This window comes from Panthera tigris, chromosome A1, assembly GCF_018350195.1.
Source record: "Panthera tigris isolate Pti1 chromosome A1, P.tigris_Pti1_mat1.1, whole genome shotgun sequence".
NCBI lineage: Eukaryota > Metazoa > Chordata > Mammalia > Carnivora > Felidae > Panthera > Panthera tigris.
The window spans coordinates 162,546,140-162,573,081 of NC_056660.1; the positions used below are offsets into that span (position 1 = coordinate 162,546,140).

The 26,942-nt window shown below is 36.7% G+C and overlaps 1 long non-coding RNA gene across 1 annotated transcript; it reads left to right on the forward strand.

The window, feature by feature from the left end:
- Nucleotides 1-88: 88 nt before the first annotated feature.
- Nucleotides 89-26,417, forward strand: LOC122240131. The gene is made up of 4 exons (XR_006219472.1): nucleotides 89-169; nucleotides 5,340-5,430; nucleotides 6,517-6,574; nucleotides 26,337-26,417. It is a non-coding gene; the product is annotated as an uncharacterized LOC122240131 (long non-coding RNA).
- The last annotated feature ends 525 nt before the right edge of the window (nucleotides 26,418-26,942 follow it).

Genomic DNA, 26,942 nt, shown 5'->3' on the forward strand with positions numbered 1-26,942 from the left:
AGTTGCCTCCATGATGAAATGAAGTGACGTGATGTAGGCATTGTGATGTAGAGTTAGGAAACTACTGACCTTCTGATGATTCATCAAAGAAGGATTGCCTGCTTTCCGGCTGAAGGATCGCATGCTTTCCGGCAGAAGGATCACCTGCTTGTGGTTGACTTGATCACAGGTAACCGAAACAGCAGAAAGCAAAACTGTAGACAGACTACTTTACTTGTGGTCTCAATTGGCGCCAGGGTCTCTTGTGAATGTGACTCACATGTAAATATTATGGCCACATTTTATTGTAGAGAAGCAACAAGTTTAGCAAATGCTATTCTAGGGTTCCCCCCAAAAATGTTTAAACTAGAAATCTCAGCTTTGTTTGTATCGCACTGTTAAAATGTGAGAGACAATTCCTAGGAATTTCTACCATCAAAACAGGAAGTATAATGGTTTACCAGTATATTACCTGGAACCCAAGAAAGACCATGACTGCCTGGTTCTCTTTTGCTCAGGTTCTGAACTTCTTAGACACAGAAGTCCAGCTCTTGGGGAAATATATATGTATATATATATATATATATATATATATATATATATATATGTATATATATATATATATACACACACACACACACACAGGGTTTTGTTTCTGTTTTTGTTTTTGTTTTTTTAGTAAGAAGGAGGCTATTTGCATTTGAAACTATGAAGTTTCACAGGCCAAATTATGTTTTTTAACCTCATGTCCAAATAAATTCTGACAGAGAGAAAAAGAATAATTTTTCATAGATGTTATTTGTATATCAGTCCCAAAGAATAAATGCTTTCAAAACTGCTGCAAATAGCTCTCAGCTAGTGAAATTTCTGCAACAGACATTTTCCTCTAGAAAGTGTAAAATAAATAAACAAAACCCGTCACAGTGCATTTGGTGGCTTGAATTCTAGGTAGTCTGAATTTAGAGTTACAAATTAGCTTAGCTCTGTATATCCAAAACCTAAAAGAAATTGAACTGTGTAAATAGATGAATAAGTAATAACTGTGAGTTTACCCCCTACCCAATGAGAAAATTGATCTACAGCATCAGTTCTGATATGGTTCCTTAATCAGTAAAATTAAGGGTCTTGGATTAGACTGTATATAGCCCTCACTACCTTAAACATTCTGATTTCCCTTCCTCTTGGTTGCACTAGGAAACAAAGTTGCATTTTCCGGTGGTCCTTACTCTGAGACCAACATTTCCAACCACGTCACTCACTACAATAGACAAGAAAATCTGAGGCTTAAACTATACTTTCTGCCAAGAAAAATTTTCAGAGACATATTCTGGAATGAGTGGGAGCCCTCTACAATGCAGAGGTCTGAGAGATGAGAGTCTTCTTTTTTGTTCCAGCATTTTCTGAAATTCAGAAGCATTATCATTGCTTCATACCCTAGCTGAGCAATATAAGGTTTCTTTCCACAATCTAGGTTGAGAGTACCATATAAGAAAAAAAAAAAAAAAAAAATCGAAGTGATCTAACAGCATTCCTCTAAGGTGGTCTGCAACTTTTGCCCTTTCTTAACTGAATATTGAAAAATCTGAAAAAAACACAGCTCAAAGAAAATAGGTTTTATATGTTTATTAACTTTAGATGTTTCTCCCAGGAAAGAGAGATTGTTGGCAGAAAATAATGAAAACACAAGGGCTTGTGCTGTATGCTGAAAGAATTGCTCCTGAGATGATAAAGGTGAATGCAGATAAGGACCATCAAGATGCAGCCTATTTGCTTTGTTTAGTTAAAGAAAATTATGTTTCCATTCCATTCCTATCCATCCTGGCTATGAAGTAACTGTCAACCCAGAGATGTAGAAGCTCCAAGTAAATAATGTAGACTTAATTACTTTGGTGCCCTTTAGGTATCTAATGCATACTATAGATGATTGCACTGTCATTTTATCACTGGGAGGTACAAAATAATAGGTCCATCTTCAAAGGACATGGCCTTAACAGGACTAGTATTTTTACTTTTAGTATCCAGAATACTGGAATAAAGGTAATCATTAACTATAACTTAGGAGTATGGAATAAAGGAAATTACTAACTATAACTTAAAGCAGAAATATGCATACATTTTAGTCATTGCAAGCACTAAGTCATTTTAGGTATTCTCAATGCCACATTTTAATGGAACCAAATTTTCCTACTTGAAATAGGAATTTTATAATAGTCATATGTTAATGGAACAGGAAGAAATTTCTTGGGCCATCTCTGTGCCATGTGGTCCACTGAAACCCCAATTGTAAATAATTTGACCTATTTTGAGACACATATTATCACGTTTAAACATTCATCACCTCCAAATGCATCTTACATTAGGTACTGAATCAATTTAATTGGCAGTGTTTTTCTTTTTCATTGGTATATAAAATAACAGTGCAACTCTGTGATCATGAAGAATGGTAAGTGACTGATGCTTTTCTTGTCTCATATGGTAAGAGGATTACTTATTTCATGGAATGAAGCAAATAAATAAAGCATTAAAATCAGCGTATGTTTTCTCCAGGCACTAAGGGATGTTAATAGTAAAGCACGCAGTAAAGACCATAACATTATTCTGTGGTAAGCCGAATAATGTCTTTCAAAGATGTCCACATCCAGAACCCCAGAGTCGGTAACTATGTGGCCCAACATGACAAAAGGGATTTCGCAGATGTGATTACATTAAACCCCTTGAGATAGGGAGATTATCTTTGATTATCTGGGTAGGGCCAGAGTAGTCATAAGGGTCCTTATAACAGGGAGGCAGGAGGGGCAGAGTTCAGGAGAGATTTAAGGATGGAAGAAAAGGTTGGAGTGATGTACTTTGAAGAATGAGGAAGGAATGAAAAGATTGTTTTAGAAGCTGAAAAACATGAGGAAACATTTTCCTTCAAAGCCTTCAGAAGGAATGTAGTTTTGCTGACACCTTAAATTTAGCCTGTAAGATCTCAGATTTCTGCCTCCAGAACCATAAGATTAATAAATTCATGTTGTTTTAAGCCTGCGAGTTTGTGTGATATTTTTAAACAAAACAGACATTTTTACAGCAATAGGGAACTAATACAATCCTCTCCAAGAAACATCCTCTGAAAAATACAGAATATATTTTACACACCTTCTGGTTGGTCTCAATATATATACATATAGTAATAATTCCATTCTTATTTTATAAGAAGATACAGAGCTCAAAAAAAAAAAGATGGAACAATAGATGTATAGAAAGACGGGTAGATTAGTGAGTACATAATAAAGCAAAAATAGCAACATGCTAATTACAGAATTGAGGAAGTAAGTATATGGATATTGGCTGCATACTTTTCCTTTCAACATTCCCATATTTTTTTTTAAACATCTTGTAACAAAATATTGGTAAGGGGAAATGTCAAATGCATATTTGACAGCATTAAAATAGAGATGATGTTATTCTTTGAAAGAAAAAAAAAAAAACAGCTTTCGGAAGCGACCCTGCAAAAAGTTAAGCCCGTGCATGGCTAGCACTATGTAATTGGGTTAAATCACAACTTTTATATTAGTCGTAATTTTCATTTATGAGGTGTTTTATATATATAAAGCCAAAACCTGGAATGAAAAAAAATGATTCTTTTTCTTCATTAAGAATAATTTTTTATTCAAGCATGACTTTTAAAATGGTAAAAGAAATCACACGCAGAATTTAACAACATGTACTGAAAGACATGCTTGCTGCAATTCTTATGTCAGCAAAAGAATTATAAAACAACCTTAATATTTCCCAGTCCTGGGAAAAAAAATGTGAAGTAGAAATTAGCCTTTAATTCTCTTCCACCCTGTCTACTAGGTCCCACTCTCTTGACCTCCCCCCCAACCCCTCTCTACAAAGGGATTTGCTCTGTATCAGAGCTGGAAAATGAACAGCTAGGTTGTTCTTTACCAAGATGGTTTTATTTTAGCCGGCCTCTGCCAAAAATTTCAGTGCCTTTAGTTCTTACAGTGAATGAATAAACAATGGCAGAGTTCCAAGTCCTGTTCCAAGTCCATGCCACAAAGTATCTGTGAATCTCCAAAAGATGAAGCCTGGCTTGCTTCCAAAATCAGTTCATGAGGTTAGCACTACAACCTATGTGCGGTGAATAGCTCCTGTTACCTGGTTAATAAGTGAAATCATGTAGGAACTGTAAAGTAGACTATTGTTTTCTGATTATTTCCATATCTTTGGATTCAGTTATGCTCACAGTCCACAGCACTGCTTCTGAAATTTTAGAAGAAAACACAATTAATAGGAACAATAAGGTATAAAAATTTTATTCCACCTTTAAATTCTGTGACTGATTTTCATTATCACACTTATATCTCAACTGGTTAATTGTATTTAATTTTTTTCATATTCCTTCTACTTGTTTCATTATATCTATTATCCTCTTAAAATTGCCTATAACCTACAGTAGAGTATCTTCAGAAATTAGCCAATTAAACAAAGGCACAGACCATTAAGTAACTTAATTGTTTGTTCAATGGACTTTGCCAGTTTATTTTAGATTATCCTATTTTAAAAATTCACTTAGATGTACTGCCAACATGTAAAGTGCCCTGCTTGATCTCAGGTGAAACCATACTGTTATTATACCTTTTTGACATCATCCTTGATTACTGTTGATAACATTTTCCTCCTTTTAGTTTTAAACTGAACTCCTCCAAAAAAGCATCCCTTATGTCTTCACCTTCTTTGTTAGTAATATAAAGAATAGAGTCCTCTCTCTCTTTTTTCTTTCTTTTTAATTGCATTGGATTAGATTCCTCAGCTGGGCCCCCAAGTGCTACTCAGCAATTCTTTTATTTAACTCTAATTGATTCCCTATTGCACTTGCCACAGCAACTGTTTGAAAATGCATCTCAAGGCTCCTAATCCACACCTGTCATCCTTACTCTCAGTAAATAATTTTTCCCTCTACCTAAATCACACAGACGACCAAAGCCCTCTGAAGGAGATTCCCATTCTGGTATATATCCAGCATTTGATATTTTCTTGGAAACTTATTCTTTCTGATTCCTCTATGATCTGAAGGCAGGAATGTTACTTCCTTCCAAGACTAAATCTTCTACATTTTCCACTACATAGGAAAAAACACTGCTTCATCTATAATGTTTGCCCTGTACGAACAAGTAGATTTCCCCCATTCTACCCCATAGCACACCAAACAAGTCTGAAATATTTAAACATGACTTTACTGAGGGCTAGAGGATAATGAAAGAGAAAAAGTTCCAAAGAGGTATGTGTAACCAGAGGATCTGATTTGCAATACAATGGACCCGTCTTCAGTTTATGGCCTACTACAGGGTCCTATCTTCTTGGCTTCCTAGACTACCTACACAGAATTCAACAGCATGCAGGAGCATACATCTGGGTAGATGTCCTCCTCAGGAAGAGGCCAAGATAGCAGGATACAAAGAGGTAAGTATTTGCTTTCTTGACTTCCCAGGGACCACCTTCAGAGTATTCTTTTCTTTTCTTCTCAAGATGGAGGCTAGGAATATCTACTCTACCATGAAAATCACTCTGTGTTCTACCTACATAAATTTTTTGCCCACGTTCTATAAATACTTTCCTTATCCTGATTTATAGTCTTTGTCCTGGAGTACATTTCCTCTGCTTCCCTTCCATGAATTATCTACCCATTCCTTAACACATTTCCAACTTTCGTTTCCTCCAGATGACCTTCCCAGGATTGGGAAGGTCTCTAGTTGCACTTATTTGTTTTTCCTCTGATGTAGATGATTCTCAACTTGTAGGATATTTGTTAGTTGTATATTTGGCTGCCTCTTTCACGGGATTGAACTCTTGGGAAGTAAGAAATCTGCCTTTTTCATAATAATATCAAAAATTACATATACGTTATTATTATAATTTATACTTACATGTGTTGATCCCTTTAGCCTGCTTAACAAAAATGCCATAGACTGGGTAGCTTATAAACAACATAAATTTATTTCTACAGATCTGGAGGTTGGAAAGTCCAAGATCAAGGGGCCAGCAGATGCTGTGTCTGTGAGGACTTGCTTCTTGATTTATAGATGGCTGTTTTTTTTTCTCTATATCCTCACCTGGAGGAAGGAGAAGGGGAGCTCTCTGAAGTTTTTCAATAAGGGTTTTAGTAAGGTTTTTTTATAATCCCATTAGTGCCCTCATGATCTAATCACCTTCCAAAGGCCCCACCTCCAAATACTATCACACTGGGGATTAAGTTTCAACATATGAATTTTTGGAGGACACAGTCAGCCTATGGCATTGTGGTCACATATGTATCCGATGGTCTGCTTTCAAAGTGTTATCTCATTTAATCTTTACCACAAACTTAAGAAATAGGTTCTATTATTAGCTCCATTTTACAAATGAGGAATAGGGGAAAAGAAGTTCGATAACTTGCCCAAATTCCTACGATATTAAGGATTGAACCAGGCTTTATGAGTAAGCATCTAATTCCAGTGATCTCGCCCTTGTGTCTTACACGACCCCCACAACAATCCCTTTCACCAACAGGTACTACATAAATGTTGGTTGACTTTGAGATTGCAATGGTTCTTCCACTTAAAGCAAGGTAAGTTTTAGCTCTCAACTATATTCCATGAGATAGAAAAGATTAGACTTTAAAAATAAAGTGCATCAAAAAGACCACTGCAAATAAGAACCTCAACTCATACAATTTATAGGAAAAGGTATGGTTTGGGTTCATTCGGAATATCAACATGAGGGTTATTGGCTCCTAATTTAAAATTTTTTGCAGAAAAATAATAAATAAAAACCAAGAGACCATGTGAAGCCACTTACATTTTCTTTATACACATATTCTTGCACACCTAAGTTATGTTACCAAGTCTGATTGAACAGACTATGTTACCATAACATGTCACCATTTTATTTAACCCTATCAGTAAACAGTAGTATTCCCCATAGTACTTTCCTTTTCAGGCTCTTAAGTTAACTAAGAGCTGTATCTTCTAAATGAATCATCTCTTATAGGGAATTCTTGATGAATGTTGGCTAATACAAAATAAATGAATTTTCTTGGGAAGGGCAGTTAAGATGGCAAAGTAGGGGACCTGGATTTTCCTTGTCCCTCAAACACAGCTATATTTAGGTCAAATCACTTGGGACACCCATGAAATAGATCTGCGGAGCAGCAGAAGGATCTCCATAGCTGGAGGAAGACAACTTGGCAGGACGGAGGTGTGTATATGTGTGTTGGGAGAGATAAAACAGTGGAGCTGTAGAGGAAAGGGAACCCTTTCTGTGGAAAGACAAAAAAGAGAGAAAGAGAGAGGGGTTGTGAAAATATGGCATGGAGTTAGCACAAGAGGAAAACCTCTCTGGACCATGGACTTGTGCAAACAGCCTTTGGAGCTGAAACTCCAAGGCTTTGAAAATGCACGACTTTCTCCAAAGCAGAGCCACAGCGCGTGCTCCTGGGGAGGGGGAGAGCTGGCCCAGGGGTACATAGCATGGTGTAGTGATCTCCGAGGCACACTGGGAGAAAATGCTTCCTTTCCTGGAGTACTTTGGGAAGAGGGCTTATTGCCTCCCCAAGGACAAAAGACCCTGCAGGTTCCGGCCACAGGCCTTTCATCAGCAGGGTGACAGGCTCTACTCGTGAGCAGGGGAGAGAATCCACACAGTGCTGGGTCCTTTTAAGACATGGGGTTTTGAATCCCAGCTGAGCGCCAAGAAGAAGGAGCAGGAGAACTGTGGTGCAGGGCAAGCCAACTGCCCTCACTCTTCTGTGCGGGCTGCCTGAACAGCATGGGTTGAGATTCCTGGTCCACAGTGGAGAAAGTGGGGTGACACTGACACCATTTTTCTCCTCAACACCAACATGGTGAGACTTCAGAGAGCAGCACAACAGCTCCCAGTGGAGGCAGGACAAGCTTATAACCAAACCTCACCCTTCCGTGCCTGGCAAATGGTTAGTTACTGGAGCAAGACTGACTGAGCCAACACAGCCAATACAGTGACAGCAAGGATGGGAGAAGCAGAGGAGAAAATAGATGAGATAGAAAATAAAATTATGGAAAATAATGAAGCTGGAAAAAAGAGGGAAAAGGAATTACTAGATGACAAGGGGATGAAACAAAACAATACCCTTATCATAGGATTCCCAGAAGAGTGAGAAAAAGGCGCAGGAGGTTCATTTAAACAAATTATAGTGGAGAAGTTCCCTATTCTGGGGAAGGAAACAGGTATCCAAGTCCAAGAGGCCTAGAGAACTCCCTTCTAAATCAACAAAAGCAGGTCAACAACACAACATATCATAGTAAAACTTGCAAAATACAAAGATAAAGAGAGAATTCTGAAAGCAGCTAGGGACAAAATGTTCTTAAACTAACAGGGTAGACCCACAAGGTTAGTAGCAGACCTGTCCACTGAAACTTGGCAGGCCAGAAGGAAGTGGCAGGAAATATTCAATACTCTGAATATGAAAAATAGGAGGCCAAGAATCCTTTATCTATCGAGGCTGTCATTCAGAATAGAAAAAAGGACAGTTAAAGACTTCTCAGACAAACAAAAACTAAAAGAGTTCATGACACCTAAGCCAGTCCTGCAAGAAATTCTAAGGGGGACTCTGTGAGTAGAAATCGAAAGAGACTACAAATGACCAGAGAACATCACTACAAACATGAAATCTATGGATAACACAATGGCACTAAATTCATACTTTAAATAATCACTCTGAGTGTAAATGGACTAAATGCCCCAAACAAAAGACATAGGGTATCAGAATGGATAAAATAACAAGATCCATCTATATGCTGCCTAGAAGAGACTCATTTTAGAACTGAGGAACGCTACAGGTTGAAAGTGAGGGGATGGGGAACCATCTATCATGCTAATGGAGGTCAGAAGAAAGTTGAAGTAGCCATACTTATATCAGACAAACTAGATTTTTTAAATTTTTTTTCAATATATAAAATTTATTGTCAAATTGGTTTCCATACAACACCCAGTGCTCATCCCAACAGGTGCCCTCCTAAATACACATAACCCACCCTCCAATCCCTCCCACCCCCCATCAACCCTCAGTTAGTTCTCAGTTTTTAACAGTCTCTTATGCTTTGGCTCTCTCCCACTCTAACCTCTTTTTTTTTTCCTTCACCTCCCCCATGGGTTTCTGTTAAGTTTCTCAGGATCCACATAAAAGTGAAAACATACAGTATCTGGCTTTCTCTGTATGGCTTATTTCACTTAGCATCACACTCTCCAGTTCCATCCATGTTTCTACAAAGGGCCATATTTCATTCTTTCTCATTGCCACATAGTACTCCATTGTGTATATAAACCACAATTTCTTTATCCATTCATCAGTTGATGGACATTTAGGCTCTTTCCATAATTTAGCTATTGTTGAGAGCGCTGCTATAAACATTGGGGTACAAGTGCCCCTATGCATCAGTACTCCTGTATCCCTTGGGTAAATTCCTAGCAGTGCTACTGCTGGGTCATAGGGTAGATCTATTTTTAATTTTTTGAGGAACCTCCACACTGTTTTCTAGAGTGGCTGCACCAATTTGCATTCTCACCAACAGTGCAAGAGGGTTCCCGTTTCTCCACATCCTCGCCAGCATCTATAGTCTCCTGATTTGTTCATTTTGGCCACTCTGGTGTGAGGTGATATCTGAGTGTGGTTTTGATTTGTATTTCCCTGATGAGGAGTTACGTTGAGCATCTTTTCATGTGCCTGTTGGCCATCTGGATGTCTTCTTTAGAGAAGTGTCCATTCATGTTTTCTGCCCATTTCTTCACTGGGTCATTTGTTTTTTGGGTGTGGAGTTTAGTGAGCTCTTTATAGATTTTGGATACTAGCCCTTTGTCTGATATGTCATTTGCAAATATCTTTTCCCATTCCGTTGGTTGCCTTTTAGTTTTGTTGGTTGTTTCCTTTGCTGTGCAGAAGCTTTTGATCTTCATAAGGTCCCAGTAGTTCATTTTTGCTTTTAATTCCCTTGCCTTTGGGGATGTGTCAAGTAAGAAATTGCTACAGCTGAGGTCAGAGAGGTCTTTTCCTGCTTTCTCCTCTAGAGTTTTGATGATTTCCTATCTCACATTCAGGTCCTTTATCCATTTTGAGTTTATTTTTGTGAATGGTGTGAGAAAGTGATCTAGTTTCAACCTTCTGCATGTTGCTGTCCAGTTCTCCCAGCACCATTTGTTAAAGAGACTGTCTTTTTTCCATTGGATGTTCTTTCCTGCTTTGTCAAAGATGAGTTGGCCATACGTTTGTGGGTCTAGTTCTGGGGTTTCTATTCTATTCCATTGGTCTATGTGTCTGTTTTTGTGCCAATACCATGCTGTCTTGATGATGACAGCTTTGTAGTAGAGGCTAAAGTCTGGGATTGTGATGCCTCCTGCTTTGCTCTTCTTCTTCAAAATTACTTTGGCTATTCGGGGCCTTTTGTGGTTCCATATGAATTTTAGGATTGCTTGTTCTAGCTTCGAGAAGAATGCTGGTGCGATTTTGATTGGGATTGCATTGAATGTGTAGATAGCTTTGGGTAGTATTGACATTTTGACAATATTTCTTCTTCCAATCCATGGGCATGGAATGTTTTTCCATTTCTTTATATCTTCCTCAATTTCCTTCATAAGCTTTCTATAGTTTTCAGCATACAGATCTTTTACATCTTTGGTTAGATTTATTCCTAGGTATTTTATGCTTCTTGGTGCAATTGTGAATGGGATCAGTTTCTTTATTTGTCTTTCTGTTGCTTCATTATTACTGTATAAGAATGCAACTGATTTCTGTACATTGATTTTGTATCCTGCAACTTTGCTAAATTCAGGTATCAGTTCTAGCAGACTTCTGGTGGAGTCTATCGGATTTTCCATGTATAATATCATGTCATCTGCAAAAAGTGAAAGCTTAACTTCATCTTTGCCTATTTTGATGCCTTTGATTTCCTTTTGTTGTCTGATTGCTGATGCTAGAACTTCCAGCACTATGTTAAACAACAGCGATGAGAGTGGGCATCCCTGTCGTGTTCCTGATCTCAGAGGAAAAGCTCTCAGTTTTTCCCCATTGAGGATGATGTTAGCTGTGGGCTTTTCATAAATGGCTTTTATGATCTTTAAGTATGTTCATTCTATCCCAACTTTCTCGAGGGCTTTTATTAAGAAAGTTGCTGAATTTTGTCAAATGCCTTTTCTGCATTGATTGACAGGATCATATGGTTCTTATCTTTTCTTTTATTAATGTGATGTATCACATTGATTGATTTGCAAATGTTGAACCAGCCCTGCATCCCAGGAATGAATCCCACTTGATCATGGTGAATAATTCTTTTTATAAGCTGTTGAATTCGATTTGCTAGTATCTTATTGAGAACTTTTGCATCTATATTCATCAGGGATGTTGGCCTGTAATTCTCTTTTTTTACTGGGTGTCTGTCTGGTTTAGGAATCAAAGTAATACTGGCTTCATAGAATGAGTCTGGAAGTTTTCCTTCCCTTTCTATTTTTTGGAATAGGTTGAGAAGGATAGGTATTATCTCTGCTTTAAACGTCTGGTAGAACTCCCTTGGGAAGCCATCTGGTCCTGGACTCTTATCAGACAAACTAGATTTTAAAACAAAGACTGTAACAAGAGATGAACAAAGGCATTATATCATAATTAAGGGGTCTATCCATCAAGAAGAGCTAACAATCACAAATATTTATGCTCTCAACTTGAGCGCACCCAAATATATAAATCAATTAATCACAAAAATAAGCAAACTTATTGATAATAATACCATAATTGTAGGAGACTTTAATACTCCATTTACAACAATGAACAGATCATCTAAGCAGAAAATCAACAAAGAAACAATGGCTCTGAATGACACATTGGACCAAATGGACTTAACAAATATATTCAGAATATTTCATTCTAAAGCAGCAAAAAACACATTCTTTTTGAGTGCACATGGAACATTCTCCAGAATAGATCACATATTGGGTCACAAATCAGCCCTCAACAGGTACAAAAAGATTGAGATCATATCATGCATATTTTCAGATCACAATGCTATGAAACTTGGAAACTACCACAAGAAAAACTTTGGAAAGGCCTCAAATACATGGGAGTTAAAGAACGTCCTATGAAAGAATCAATGTGTTAACCAGGAAATTAAAGAAGAAATTAAAAAATACATGGAAGAAAATGCAATGAAAACATGATAGTCCAAACCCTTTGGGATGCAGTAAAGGCAGTCTTAAGAGGAAAATACATTGCAGTTCAGGCCTATCTCAAGAAGCAAGAAAGGTCCCAAATATACAACCTAATCTTACACCTAAAGGAGCTAGAAAAGGTTCAGCAAATAAAGTGTAAAGCCAGCAGGAGAAGGGAAATAATAAAGATTAGAGCAGAAATAAATGATATAGAATCCAAAAAAACAGTAGAGCAGATCAATGAAACTAAGAGCTGGTTTTTTGAAAGAATAAGCAAAACTAATAAACCCCTAGCCAGATTTCTCAAAAACAAAAGAGAGGACCCAAATGGATAAAGTCATGAATAAAGGAGGAGAGATTACAATCAACACCACAGAAAATAAATGAATTTTCTTAATAAAAATAAAAGATGATCCAGACTTTTGATGCATAATATGTAAAATGAGTTGCACCCAGGCAGGAACAAGTTGTTGATGAAACTCTCAGTGTCTTTGAACATAAACATTCCAGGACCAACTGAATTTTTTGTCTAAGTGAAAGTATTTTTCTTTTTCAAATAATTAGGGAAATGTATAATATCAAGACAGTAGCTATCAAGGGCATCCACCTAAATTGAGCTTATGAGACTAGAATATAAAATATATATAAACAAGAGACAGAAAGTAAAGCATTTTATTGGATGGGTTATTATAATGTAATATCGAATATTTTTAAAATATCTCATTTCCCAATTGTTTTCATACAATTGTTTTTGTTTTCCTTTAAGTGTATTTTAAAGTAAAACTGGAATTGTGAATATTACCATATTAGCTGCTGCACAAAAAAAATTGTTCTGATATATGGCCCATATAAGAGATGACAAGTATTACATCTTCTTTAGCTCATTCCAACACCACTCAATTTCTTCTGCTGTACCTTACTTGAGCAGATGCAAAAATATGTTACAATATAGAAATCCTAAATACTGCTTTTGAATTCATACAGTTTGTATTTTATTGACTTTTTAAAATCAGTTTGTTTCTCCCCTTAATATTAGTAGCTCAGCACATCAATTTAAGAGAACTGTGCTCTGATGGATTGAGAGCCTGGATCTCAGCAGTATTTTCTTTCTGCTAGAAGCAATAAAATATAGGATGAGCTATTAGGATTGGGAGGTGGTTGAGGGAAGAATAGAGGGCAAAGGTAAGGAGTGTCCAGAAAAAAATCATGAAGCATTCTTAAGCCTGCAGGAATTTATCGGATAATTTTAATCCTTAAAAGAGATCTTTGAAGATTTTCATGCTTTCTTGTTGCCAGCAGTGTTTCTGTTGAAATAAGATAATTTCTGTAATTGTGTACCTCAGAAAAGAAAAAGAAAAAAAATTGAAACATTGGCACATTTTTTCTAAAATACCAAATTAAACAGAATGACAGACTGAGTTAAGGACAGAGAAAAGTGGCAAAGCTTTGCACATGCCAAGACCTCAGATATCCTGCCATAAATTATGTGGATGCTATTTATATGCTTAGAACAAGTATCTTTGTGAAACATTTACATAAAACATGATAAAGGTAGCCAGAGTTTACTGATGAAGTACCTAAGAGAACAGAATTTCTTTTTAAAATTGCTGAGGTAGGGGCATTTGGGTGGCTCAGTCAGTTAAGCAACCAACTCTTGGTTTTGGCTCAGCTCATGATCTCACAGTTTGTGAGTTTGAGTCCTGCATTGGGCTCTGTGCTGACAGTGTGGAGCCTGCTTGGGATTCTCTCTCTCTCTCTCTCTCTCTCTCTGCCTCTCTCTCTTTCTCTCAAAATAAATAAGTAAACTTAAAATGAAATAAAATAAAATTTCTGACTTAGGGGGTGCCTGGGTGGCTCAGTCGGTCGAGTGTGCAACTTTGATTCAGGTCATGATCTCAAGGTTCCAGCTCCACATCGGTCTCTCCCCTAACAGATGGATGCTGCTTGGGATTCTCTGTCTCCCTCTGTCTCTATCCCTTCTCAGCTCTCTCTGTCTCTCTCTCAAAAATACATACATACAAGCAAACAATTAAAAAATTCTTTCAAGTTAGAAGTAATATGTCAATTACATGAAGAACAATGTCTGGGTGTAAACATATTCCAAGTTTTCATAAAATGAACAATGTCTATTTTTGTCTGAGGCAACAATAAAGTTGAAGGAACAAAAAGCATGGCAGGGCCTGGAATGATGATGTTGCTAACTAGTTTCATGAAATAAAAAGCTTTAAGCTAATATTATATGATATATATTTATATTTACAAATAAAATACATAAAAATGTATTATGTATAATTATGTATTATGTATAAAATACATAAAAATACATATATTTCACAGATTTCCTTATTCAACCCTCCTCACATGGTACAATGTCCTTTAAAAATGTGTTTTTGTTGAGTTTATTATTCAGATTCATATCCTCATGGGATTTAAGCAAAGGCTGAGACACATTTATTAATGCCTAAAATATGGTTCATCTCACTGCAGTGACATGAATGCCAAAAAAAAGAACCAGATATTGCATTTTTCATCAAATATTGAAATAGAGATTATCTAGTAAATGCAGTTTTTTCCAGGAGCTTATGGGAAGTAATTTGTATGTATGTGACAGATATCTGAGCATCCTTCATTTAGTGTATGTTTTTGTGTATATTGCACATATTTTAAAAATGCCACCCTACTTTCAATGTCCTGGGCCTCCAGGCAAACTGACACTGACCAGAGTCCTTCCACCATCTAGACATCCCTCAGCAGGCCATGGAAAGCTTGGTGACTTGACGATCAAAAAGCAAATACCCATGACCACATACTCTCGTTTCCCCCTCTCCTTCTGCCTTTGACATTCTTTTATGCCATTCATGTAAAAACTCTGAGCTTATTCCTCCAGAAATTCCACAGGTTTTTAATCATCTACCTATCCAATAGGGTAAACCTGCTCACCTACTTCCTCTCAACCACGAGTCTGCCTCCTGCTTCTCATGAGCCTGTCACCTTGACAACCTTCTGTGCTTCCCCTGTTACTTGTCAGTTACGTATAAATTCCCAGCTGCTCAATATAGTGTGAGAGATGACAGTATTTCATGTCGTATGAATTTTAGTGTAGTCCTAGTGAGAATATAAAATTGAGAGGTTATAGGTTAAAGCAGTAGTTCTCGAAGGTTTTGGTCTCTGTATCCCTCCATACTCTTAAAGATCCCAAAGACCTTTTTGGTTTATGTGAATAATAGCTACTGATATTTTTTGTATTAGAAAGTAAAACAAAATTTTCAAATATTTATTAATTCATTTAAAAATAATGGTCGTTTGGGGCGCCTGGGTGGCTCAGTTGGTTAAGCATCCAACTTCGACTCAGGTCATGATCTCGCGCTCTGTGAGTTCGAGCCCCGCCTCGGGCTCTGGGCTGATGGCTCGGAGTCTGGAGCCTGCTTCCGATTCTGTGTCTCCCTCTCTCTCTGCCCCTCCCCCGTTCATGCTCTGTCTCTCTCTGTCTCAAAAATAAATAAACGTTAAAAAAAATTAAAAAACATAATGGTCGTAAACCCACTACATGGTAACAATAATATATTTAGGAGAACAAAATACCCTACATTTTCCACAGTGAAAGAAATTCAGTGAGAAGAAAGCCATTGTTTGCATTTTGGCCAATGTGTTTAATGTCTGATTTAATAGTCAAAATTAAATGTAAATTCTTGCTTCTCTTATCTGCTTCTACAGTTAGTCACTTGTGATATCACATGTCATATAGATACTGGAAAACACTACCTGCTTCTGAGCAAAAGTGATAAAGGCAAATATCTGTCTTGTAATTTAACCTCACGGATTGTGGGGTCTTTTATACTTTGTGTGGCATAACTGTAAAAACGTTTCAGCATCTCTCAGCCACCCCCCGGATTTCATTGTGAGATCCTCTGGAATAAAGGACTCTGAGAAAGGAACCATTGAGAATACAGTGCAGTGCCTCTTAAAGGTGAATAACGAACAGAATCCTGAAGTAAAAATAATTTCAGGGACTCTTCAATGATTACTTAAACTATCTTTAATATGATGTAAATATAAACTAAAATCTAGGTGGAAATTCATTGCATAAGCCTTTGGACAACTATTAAATTGAAATTTAAAATTACAAACTACATAAACAAAAAACAAAATTCTAATTCTTAACACTGATTTAATGTGACAGGTGATATTTGCTGGATATTTCTAACATGAATACAATACTCACTGCTCTAGCAGCAAGGCTTGTCAGTATGTGTGTGCTATCATGTCCCATGTGTAACACAGTCTTCTCTCTCATGCTCTCATTGGAACTCAGGTGCACAAAATTAGATAAATCATCATCTATAGTTCAGCGCACATTGTCATCATTAATCCATTAATAGTCCTCTTACACTTAGTTAGCTGGTTAATTTTTGTAGTGTTACAAACGACAGTAAACCCATCGCTCAAAATAAAACTCAGGATCCTGAAAAGGACGGTGATAGTGACCACACATTAGGGTAGACGTTTTACTTCCTACTCTTCCCTTACCTCAGGCTTTATTACCTCAGGCACACAACTGGCCCTCTTTGACCCTCAATTCCTCACTTGTAGAAGAAAGAGGAGGGCTGATCTACATTACTTCCAAATTTCCCGTTGGCTTTCAGAGGAAAAGAGAGCAGATTCTAGTCAGATCTTTTTTCTTTAAATTTTTTCTCCATCACCCAATAGCTTAGTTCTCACTTTAAAAAATGAGGATGTATACATAAGGGGTGAATCACAGGAATCTACTCCTGAAATCATTAGTGCATTATATGCTAACTTGGATATACATTAAAAATAAATAAATAAATAAATAAATAAATAAGTTAGTCAGGATAAAAACAGTACTGACCTGATAGAGTTGTTGTGAAGATTAAATAAAATAATATGTATGAAACAGTAAAACACAACAACAAACACAGAAACAAAAACTTAGGATCCTGACAATAGCTTACACTGACAATACGACCTCCTATTCTATTCCCTAGGCTCCTATGCCTGTGGTAACCATCATCCTAAATTCTGTACTTACGATCATTTTTGCCTTTTAAAAGATGGTTTTATGTCATATACATAATTTTATAAATGTATAAGAAGGATTATATATTTCTAAAAAGTACATATTTTATTTTTATTGTTTTTAATTTCATAGGAGAAATATGATATTTGGAAACATTTTTTCCTTTGATATTATATTTCTAATATCCATCCATATTGTATTCCTGCATGGTGCCGCGCTTTATTCACTTTAACTACTATATCACATTCTATTGTGTGAATATGTAGCAGTTTATCCAGCCACCTTTTTATTTGTGGGTAATGGGTTATTTCCTATATCTTCACTATCAAGAACAATGCTTCTTTGAGCATTCTTATTCACACATCCTATTGTACATATGTAAGTCATTTCTTCTACCATTTTTCTCTATTGGAGTTACAGTAAAACCTATAGCATACCTGATGTCACATGCTCTTCACTTGGCTCAAAAACATAATTTATATAATCAAAAGAATAGAGCATTTTTGAGCATTTACTGTATGGCAGACAATATTCTAAGATCTCTACTCATATCAACTCCTTTAATATTCACACTAACCTAGTGAGGTTGGTAGTTATCATTTTCTCTATTTTACAGACAAGGACACTAGCAACTAAAAGTCAGAATAAATTTTCAGAGATATTGCCAGGATTCAAACACAGGCAGTTGCCAGAGCATGCTCTTTTATTACAACCATCATTAATTCTTTATCTTTAGCTCACAAAAATGACTTGTGACAAAAGCAATGAAATTGCATGGCAGTCCTCAATTAGAGGGTCATCCAGATAAACAAGACTATTTTTACATAAATTATTTAAAGTTAGAATTGAAATGTAAATGAACATTTTAAAATGTGTATATTGTTTCTGGACATTCTGAAAATATGTCTGTAGACCCTAGTTTGAGAAATAATGCTATCAAGGAATGACTGGTTGGACCTTCTCTATAATCTAGGACTTCAGTCAAGTTTATTGTAAGTGATAGGAATGCAACTGAAAGTCGTATAACAATAAGATAATTTGTTGTCTCACAGATTTAGGCAGGATGCAAAGTAGTCAGATGAAAAAAAAATGTTGCAGGAGAAATAGACAAATCTGTGACAATAATTGGAGACTTCAATACCCTTCTTTCAATAGTTAATAGAATAAGGAAACATAAAAATCAGCACAAATAAGGAAGAATTTAATAGCATAATCTGTCAAAAGGATCTAATCAACACGTATAAAATACTCCACACTACAACTCTTCCCATTAAAATTAACTGGTCTATCTTGCATTTTAAGTTAACCCTTATTGAAGAATGATTCAATAACATCATGGATGGTCATGTGAAAAATGTCGGTTCACTGAGTTATCCAAATCTTCCCTATTTTATTGTGCAACATAAAAAAGTACGTTTGCTAACATCATCACTGACCTTTAAGAAAAATCTTTAAGCCCTGGAAAATACAAGTTTTCCAAAATTCTAATTTTGCTTCAATGTCTGGTATTTACTACTGGCAACAAATATTGTTATTTATTTTCCTTGAAATCACAGGCCCGCATTGTTTATTTTCCAGAAAATATCTGCCAAATACCTAAGTCTAAATAACTACATTTTCTCTGCCAGTAATTTCTTTTCAAGTAAAAATGGTGCTGCGTGGAGAGGCAGCTATATTAGCTCACAACTTCGACGAATTGCCCCAGTGCTTTTCCTCATAACAATAGTATTTGAGTACGCAGAAGGGCTTCATGAGTACTTTGCATTTGGTGACACAGAACATGAAAAAAATGGGTATTCAAGTAGCAAATGTAAGAGTTATTTTTACTGCTACATCTGTGACATTCTTAAGTAAAGTTGGCATTAAAATTTTTATAATGTAAGTGTATGGCTATAAAAAATTATTATTCATACAATTTGGTGCCTTGATTCATATTAAGGCACCAGCAGTTTTACCCATGATTTCTTTTGTGCCATCACTACAAATGGAACACAGTGAAAAAGGCAAATAATGTCTTAGTATTATTATTAAAGAAGTTTTGACTTCGTGGTCCCCCTGAAAAGGTAAGAGACTCTCAGGATTCTAGGGACCACATTCTTGACAGCACTGCTCTGTTAGAACAAATCTTTTGCTTCTCTGGTTCAACTAGTGTTTCCATCCTGCTAGAACAGTAACTAGAATGTAGTAGGTAGTCAATAAATATTTGTTGGATAAAGAATGGAGGGATGAATGAATTATCCCTGTAGACACTTGGTTGAAATTTCTTTACCACTCTGTAAATGTACAAAGACTAATAATTCATCCATGAATTAGTTAATTTACCTTTTTAAACAGCATCTAGCCCCAGAAAGGAGAAAGAAGAAATGGTTCTAGTTTGATCTCTAGTGTATAAAGTAAGATGCAGATAAAAGAGTACATCTAATACGGATGTGAAACAAAGATATCAATAAGGCATCAGAGAAATGGTGGGGGTTTTTTTCTAATCTCAAACTTCCATGAAAATTCAAAGGGAGATGGTAGTAACACTTTTATATTGATATGAGTCAGATGATAAGTTCATTATAAAAATATGGCTTTATGGTTACTTACAAGAACCTATTAAGCCAGATTTTCCCAGGAGAGAGAGAAAAAGAATGTCCATAACAGTATTCCTTTGGCATGATTATTCAAACACCTAATACAATTATTATGATTATCTATTTTTGTTACAGATTAAATGCTCAGTAGACAATACTCTGCATTAGATTTTATTCTTTAATAAACTGTATTTTTATTATAAAACATGCCACTTCTTCACCTAAAACATAGGGAAAGAGACTCCGTTACATAAAGTAGCTATTAGAATAAAAAGCAAGATTCAAAATCTTCCCCTTTGAATAGTCATCTACCATTTGCAGGCAGCAGTGTGTAGCCAAGACTTTGGGGTTAGAAGGAATAGAAACCAGAGTCGGAATCCCAGAACCATTTTTTCCAGCTCTCTAAGCCCCTGGATGAGTTTCTTGTGTTTTGTTTTTTGTTTTAATTTATCTAACCTGGAGTTCTCTCATGTAGAGGAGATCACAAAATTAATTTCAGGTCAAAACATTTTTGTGAGTTGCCAATTCATGAAGTAATGGCTTTGAAAGTGGCTGACGAATTATAAAGAAAAATCAACTAATAGTAATGTTCATTGCTATTTTTGCAACTCACATAAGTGTGCTTATACCTAATCAGTCTTAAGTCACGTCAATATTGGAAAAGAATAAAGGTTTTCATCATGAATATTAACCTAAGGGAAAATGCCTCTTATTTTTGATAATAAAAAATACTGGCAATTTAAGTCATCATTTCCTATCTGCAAACTGATGAGCTCTAAATCTTGCATTTCTAAGGCTTCCAATAAAAACAGGAAAAGAGGATTATAAGAGCCACAATAGCAGATTAAGAAAGGATTAATTGCAATTTACAAACCACTGAACACCTAAAAAACACCTATTGGACATTTAAAAACTAGCTACTAAATATGACCACATTAAGGTAATATATTTTATTCCCCCTTTAAAATATCCTTTGCATGCAAAGTATATCTATCATGTAGTCAATTATCTTACACAGCATGAGATCAATCCTAACATATGCACATGAGAGTAATAACATGGTATACTGTTTGTTTGAAAGTAATAGGTACACTAGAATAGTCTACCATACCGACATACCTTTAATGTCCCAGTGTTAAAAAGGCTCTTTAAGATTGTGAATTAGCAATAGTGTATGAATGCTCCAAATATGGTACTGATGCAATTACTTAGAATGTTAAATGCATTGGGAAATCTTTCCTTTTATTTTATTTTCTTCACAAATGCAGGAGAAAAAAGCTATTGGGATCATTTCTTGTCTTAGTCTGAGAACCCCTGTGGAGAGGATCCAAGCGTGATGTTTCCTTTGAAGTGAATGGAATATCCATTCTCAGATCAGCCATGAGGCTATATAGAGGAGAACAAGAAACTGGCTGAATGAAAACTGACATTAGCATTTAAATAAGGCTAGGCTTAAAAGAAAATTTATGCAACAAAAAATACTAAGATTTGAAAACTAACATGCAATTTTTCAGAATCCTAGGTCAAACCACCTTGCATTAGAAGCAGGTCTTTGTTAGGTCTAACACAAAGAAACTAACAATAGAAAATGTTCAAAAAGCTTAAAGGTTAGGTCAGATATAGGAGATCTATAGCATATTGAAATATCATAGATGCCAAGTATTCCTACTGTGGATACACACAAAAGTCCTGCAACAGCCATGGATTGTATGTGTCCCAAATCCTGATTTTCATTCTGTATTTAATACTAGTAGACTGGCAACGAATAAAACAAAACACAACAAAAATAACCACCACAAAACAATATTCCAGTTAAGAATTCAAGCATAAATCTTGCTGATGTGAGAAAATACAGCATAGGAAATATAATCTTCTTTTAATGCAAAATGTATCTGCCATCTATAAAACCAAAATAGAAACCATAATCAGTGATTTCAGCAGTATCCGTCATCTGTCAGTCAAAAACTAGGCTTTGAATAGCAGCAGTGTTCTTGGTCTGTTCAGCTGAGTTTAAGTCATGGCTCCTGATTTTGATGTTTATACGTAAGAAGATAGCTAACTATATAAGGCAATATATGTTGAGCACCAAAAATTTTTTGAAGGAAGAGAATCTTAGTAAGTTAAAATTCCCTGCAAAGGTTTCCTAGACAGTTCTCAAAGGATGGAGAGCACCTAGCCCAACAGAGTGGAATGTTGAGGTCCTGCACATAGAGGGAGGTACCCAAGCAAAGACTTGGAAACAGGCAGGAAGAGTGAGTTTGAGGATGAGAAGAGGACCAAAGGTCTCTAGAGCAAAGAGACCTAGCAGTGTCTGGTGAAAAATAAAGGAGGAGAGGAAGGTTGGGATCAGAATGAAGAGGGCTCTCTAGTCAGAGCTCTCATGGCAAGTCACAGACCTAAAGAATCATAATTGGAAGGGCGTGGTGGGGTTGATCAGGCCCAACTTACCGAGTAACCCTTGACTGCCTCTTCAAGCACCCATGGCAAATTGTCATCCAGTCTCTGCTTGCAGAATGATGAAAAATTGATGTGCATATTAACTTTCTTAGGTCCCTGATGTTTTCCCCTTGTATACATCATGAATTCATAAAATATGAACCCCCAAATTGTGTGTTGATGAATGACAGAATAACATACTCTTTGTACTGGGAGAATTCAGGGAATGGAAATGGAAATAGCCAGGAAAGGTATCATAGAAAAGGAGGACATCGATGGGCTTTGAAAAATGGGTAGTACTTAGGAAGTAGAGAGGAAAGGGATGGATTCTGCACAGGTAGATTTTAGGAGGAAAACCTCAAGGGCAAAAAGAACATACATTAAGGAGAAAAAACTACAAAGATCCACCTTTTTAACACAGATTTTTCATTAAGAAGTGGTGAGTGTCAAGACCATCAAAAAGATATCAAAAGACTTTGGATTTGTTGATGTAGACAATAAGTTGCTACAGTAAATTCTCGAGTAAAATTAGCATTTAGAATGTAAGGAAAACATGCTGAAAGTAGCATTTTTAGGAAGACCAAATTAATGATAGTGGACACGATAGATGGATTTAGAAAAAAACTGGAGTCAGAAGCACTATTTAAGAATCTTTTTAACTGGAAAAGCAATAAGAATGAAATCGGTGTAAGCATTTTGGAAAACAATTTGGCATTACCTGGTAGAGCTCATGGCCCAGTGATTCTGCTCCTTGGTATAGTCCCTAAAGAAACTTCACATATGCACCAGAAAACATGCATATGAATGTTTGCCGCAGTATTATTTATATTAGTAAAATCCTGGAAACCTCTCAAATATTCTTTAACAGTAGAATAAATGCACTGTAGCATATTCATAAAGAGCAATGACAACGAGTGAACTAAAGCTCCATCAACATGTAAATACCACCAAAACATAATTTGACTGGGAAAAATAATTCACAAGAGAATTTTATATATTTGTTAATGTGTGTGTGTGTGTATATTTTTAAAAATATATTTATATATTCATGTGCCTGAACATAGATTCTCTTGTGGGAATTTTACTTATTATCTTGTTTATTATATATACACATTTATATATATAGTTGTATGTGTATACATGTATAAATTCTCTTGTGAATTGTGAATTTTTATAATTTCACAAACATATAAGACAACCATATTTTTGTTTAGGAATGCATAAAAATGTGGGAAACGTATAAGGGATGGTAAGGGAATGATAATAAAGTTCAAGATATTATTTACCTCTGGGGAAAAGAGCATATGACTGAGGAGGGAGGGTCTTTCTGAGGTTTTGGCAACACTATTTCTTTAACTGCATGTATATCTGAGTTTATTTTGTTATTAAACAGTGTAGCTATATTTTATATACCCTTAAGTAGTTGTGATATATTTCACAAGTTGAAAACAAATATTAAGGATTTGATCTAGGGTGGTCACAGTGGGCATACAAAGAAATACACACATGGTGACATTCACTGCTCATTTGTAAGATTACAACAAGAGTTAATTTTGTACTACTAACACTAGTGCTGAGGATAAACTGTGCAAACCAACAATGCACTAAAACTATGACTTAGATTTGGAATGAAAGAATAGCAATTCTGGAAGTCTATTACGTATGGTTTTTGACAAAGGGTAGCATGGTAGAGGGGAAAGAAGTCGTGAACTGTTGAGGCATGCTTGAATGTTGTCATCCACTCTGAAGTACAACGTGATAAGGCTCCCCTAACATGAGCTGCAACATGTTGGCCTTCCATTGTACCCCTCTTCCATCTCACCAATTCCATACCCATTGTTGATTCCTGGCTAATTGTGAAAGTTCTCTTTCACTTTTCCAAAAATATTTGTGAAAAATGAAGACTTATGTCTCCCTGTGATACTTTGATTTACTATATGCATATGGTCCTTCAGATGACCAGAATACATTTCTCATATGTGTGTATGTGGTCTTCATTCAGTTCCTGGCTCATAGCTCCCCAAACCCTCAGAATTTTCTGAGCAATAACAGCAGTGGGAGCATCTTTTGTTATATTATTTGGTCTCTTGTCTTCAGTTTCTGAAAATGCTTCAAAGCCATAAAGGTAAAATGGGTGTCTTGTTACTCATAACAACCCCCTTTTTACACAACTGGGTTTATGTTACTGCAGTGACTTTTGGAAAGCACCTAAGGATGGGGCTGGTTGCCAGAAGAACCAACCATGATTAGAGGTTTGGAATTTTCAGTCCCACTCCTTGATTTCTGGGAGGTGAAAGGGGCTGGATATTGAAGGGTCATCAATGAGCAACTAGTTAACTCAGTCATGCCTATGTAATGAAGCCTCTGTAAAAACCCAAAAGGAGGGGGTTGAGAGAACTTCCTGGTTGGGGAATCAGAATGTTTCCTTGTGCCACCGTGCCAGGCCCAAGCTCCATGAGGACAGAAGCTCCTTTGTTTGGGACTCACCATATATACCTCTTCATCAGGCTGTTGATTTGTATTATTTAATATCCTTTGTAATAAATCAGTGATCTAGTGAGTAAATGGGTTTCCTGAGTTCTAGCAAATTAAGTGAGTCCAAGGTGGGGGCCAGGGGAACCTCTGATTTATAGACATTTGGTCAGAAGTACAGGTAAGAATCTGAGCTTGTGATTGGAACCTGAAGTGGAGGGTGGTCCTGTGAGAATGCACCCTTTATTTTTGGAATCTGATGCTATCTCCAGGTAGATAGTGTCAGAATTGAGTTGAACTGAGTTGAATTCTCACACACTTCCTGAGAATTGTTTGTTGGTATGGGGCAGAGTCCACATAACACAAGTTGGACTAGGGGTCCAGGAACTAACATACTATTTCTTACTCTCCCTCCCTTTTATCTTACTTTCATCACCCAATATTTATTCAAACTAAATGTCAATTCCATGCAAAGTACTGGGAGCCAGAGGTAAAGAGGCATGGGTCATAGCTTTCATTCAAGATACAGTGGATGCATTGCTTTTCAATAATTGTTGTAACAAATTACCACAAACTTAGCATCTTGAAACACAAAATTATTTTTATCTTACAGCTTTATGGGTCAGAAGTGCCAAGCGGGTCTCACTAAGCTAAAACCAAAGTCTGGCAAGGCTGAGTTCCTTTTTGGAGGCTTACAGGAGCATCGATATTCTTGCTCACCTAGATTATTGACAGACTTCAGTTTCTTGGGGTTATAGGACTGAAGATCCTTTTTCCTTGCTGGCTGTTGGCTGGGGCTCATTCCCAGCTTCTAAATCCATGTGCACTCTTTGGCTTATAGCCCTCTTTGTCTCCGAAGTCAGAAAGGCAGTTAAGTCTTTGTCAGGTCTTATCTCTCTGGCCTCTTCTCCCATCATTGAATCTCTCTGATGAACTCTCTTGCCTTCCTTATCCACTTTGAAGGACTCATGTGATTAGACTGGGCCAACCCAGATACTCCAGGAAAATCTCCCTGTCTTAGTCATATCTGCAAAGTCTCTTGCCATGTAAAGTAACATGGTCACAGGCTCCAGGGATCAGGATGTGGACATCTTTGGAAGCCATTATTCTGCCTACCACATTGGATTTTTTTTTTTAATTATAAAATGAAAACCAAAGCCACATAATTATTAATGTGTGGCCATGGAGTGGTGATTAATAGTGCGGCCATGGTAACAAAGGATAAGAACTATCATTTGCTTCAGTACATTTTTCTATTTTTTTTCCTGGGAAGACAGAAAGATGCAACAGGTGAGGAGCACAGCACAGTGCCTGACACATAGTAAGCCTTCAACAAATAAGAGATCTCATGTGACCCAAATGCTGTCAATAATCCCATCCTCAGATGCCTTCTCTTTAATATTCAAACAGTTAGCCAGTCCTCCACCTAGCTGGACTCATAGGAAGGGCTGCCTTTTACTATATTTCCCATCCCAGACAATTTAAGGGTCATAAGTGTTTCACCATCAGGCACCGTTACCCTGGGCTGCTCTGAAGGTCACAACACCATCATTTCCGTCTCCTGCAGCTGTTACAGATGTCTCTCATAGAGCTTCCCTAAGCATTAACCCATATCTTTCCCTTCATTCTCCAAAACTCAGCAAAGTCAGCATGGTGAGATGAGAAAATGGATGGACTGCAGACAAGGAAACTTATCATTGGATCCATTACCTGTATCCCTACACAACCATCTTGCTACCAACCATCTGCTGTTGATGGCTTTGCTTCTGGGACCAAAGTGGCTGCCAATGACCAGAGTAGACTGTGACCAATCCCTCTATACGTGCTTCAGGTATTCAGGCATTCGGTGTCTCAGGTGTCCTTTCCTGAGAAGAGTCAGGCCTTGATCTCAGGAGAGTAAAAATACCCACTAATGCCTCCTCCCAACAGAAAACACTTCCACAAAGGGCAGGAGCAGAGTGCCTGCTTGCCCAAGCCTCAAGAAAAAGCAGGCATTTAAAAATATGTACTTGTTTTTTGTAGCCATCAATATTTCAGAAACATAGGGGTCTAATCCCAAAGCACTTCCTTGAGTGAACTTTTGCTTTTTTTTGTTGTCCATAAAATAATCTTATGTTATTTTTGAAGAAACTTGAAGTTTAGGCCAACCTCTCACCATGTACTGGAAAAAGGACAGAGAGGAGAAGTGATGTGCATGTGACACAACTCATCAGCAATAAATGCACAATAAGGAGAATCAGGTATTC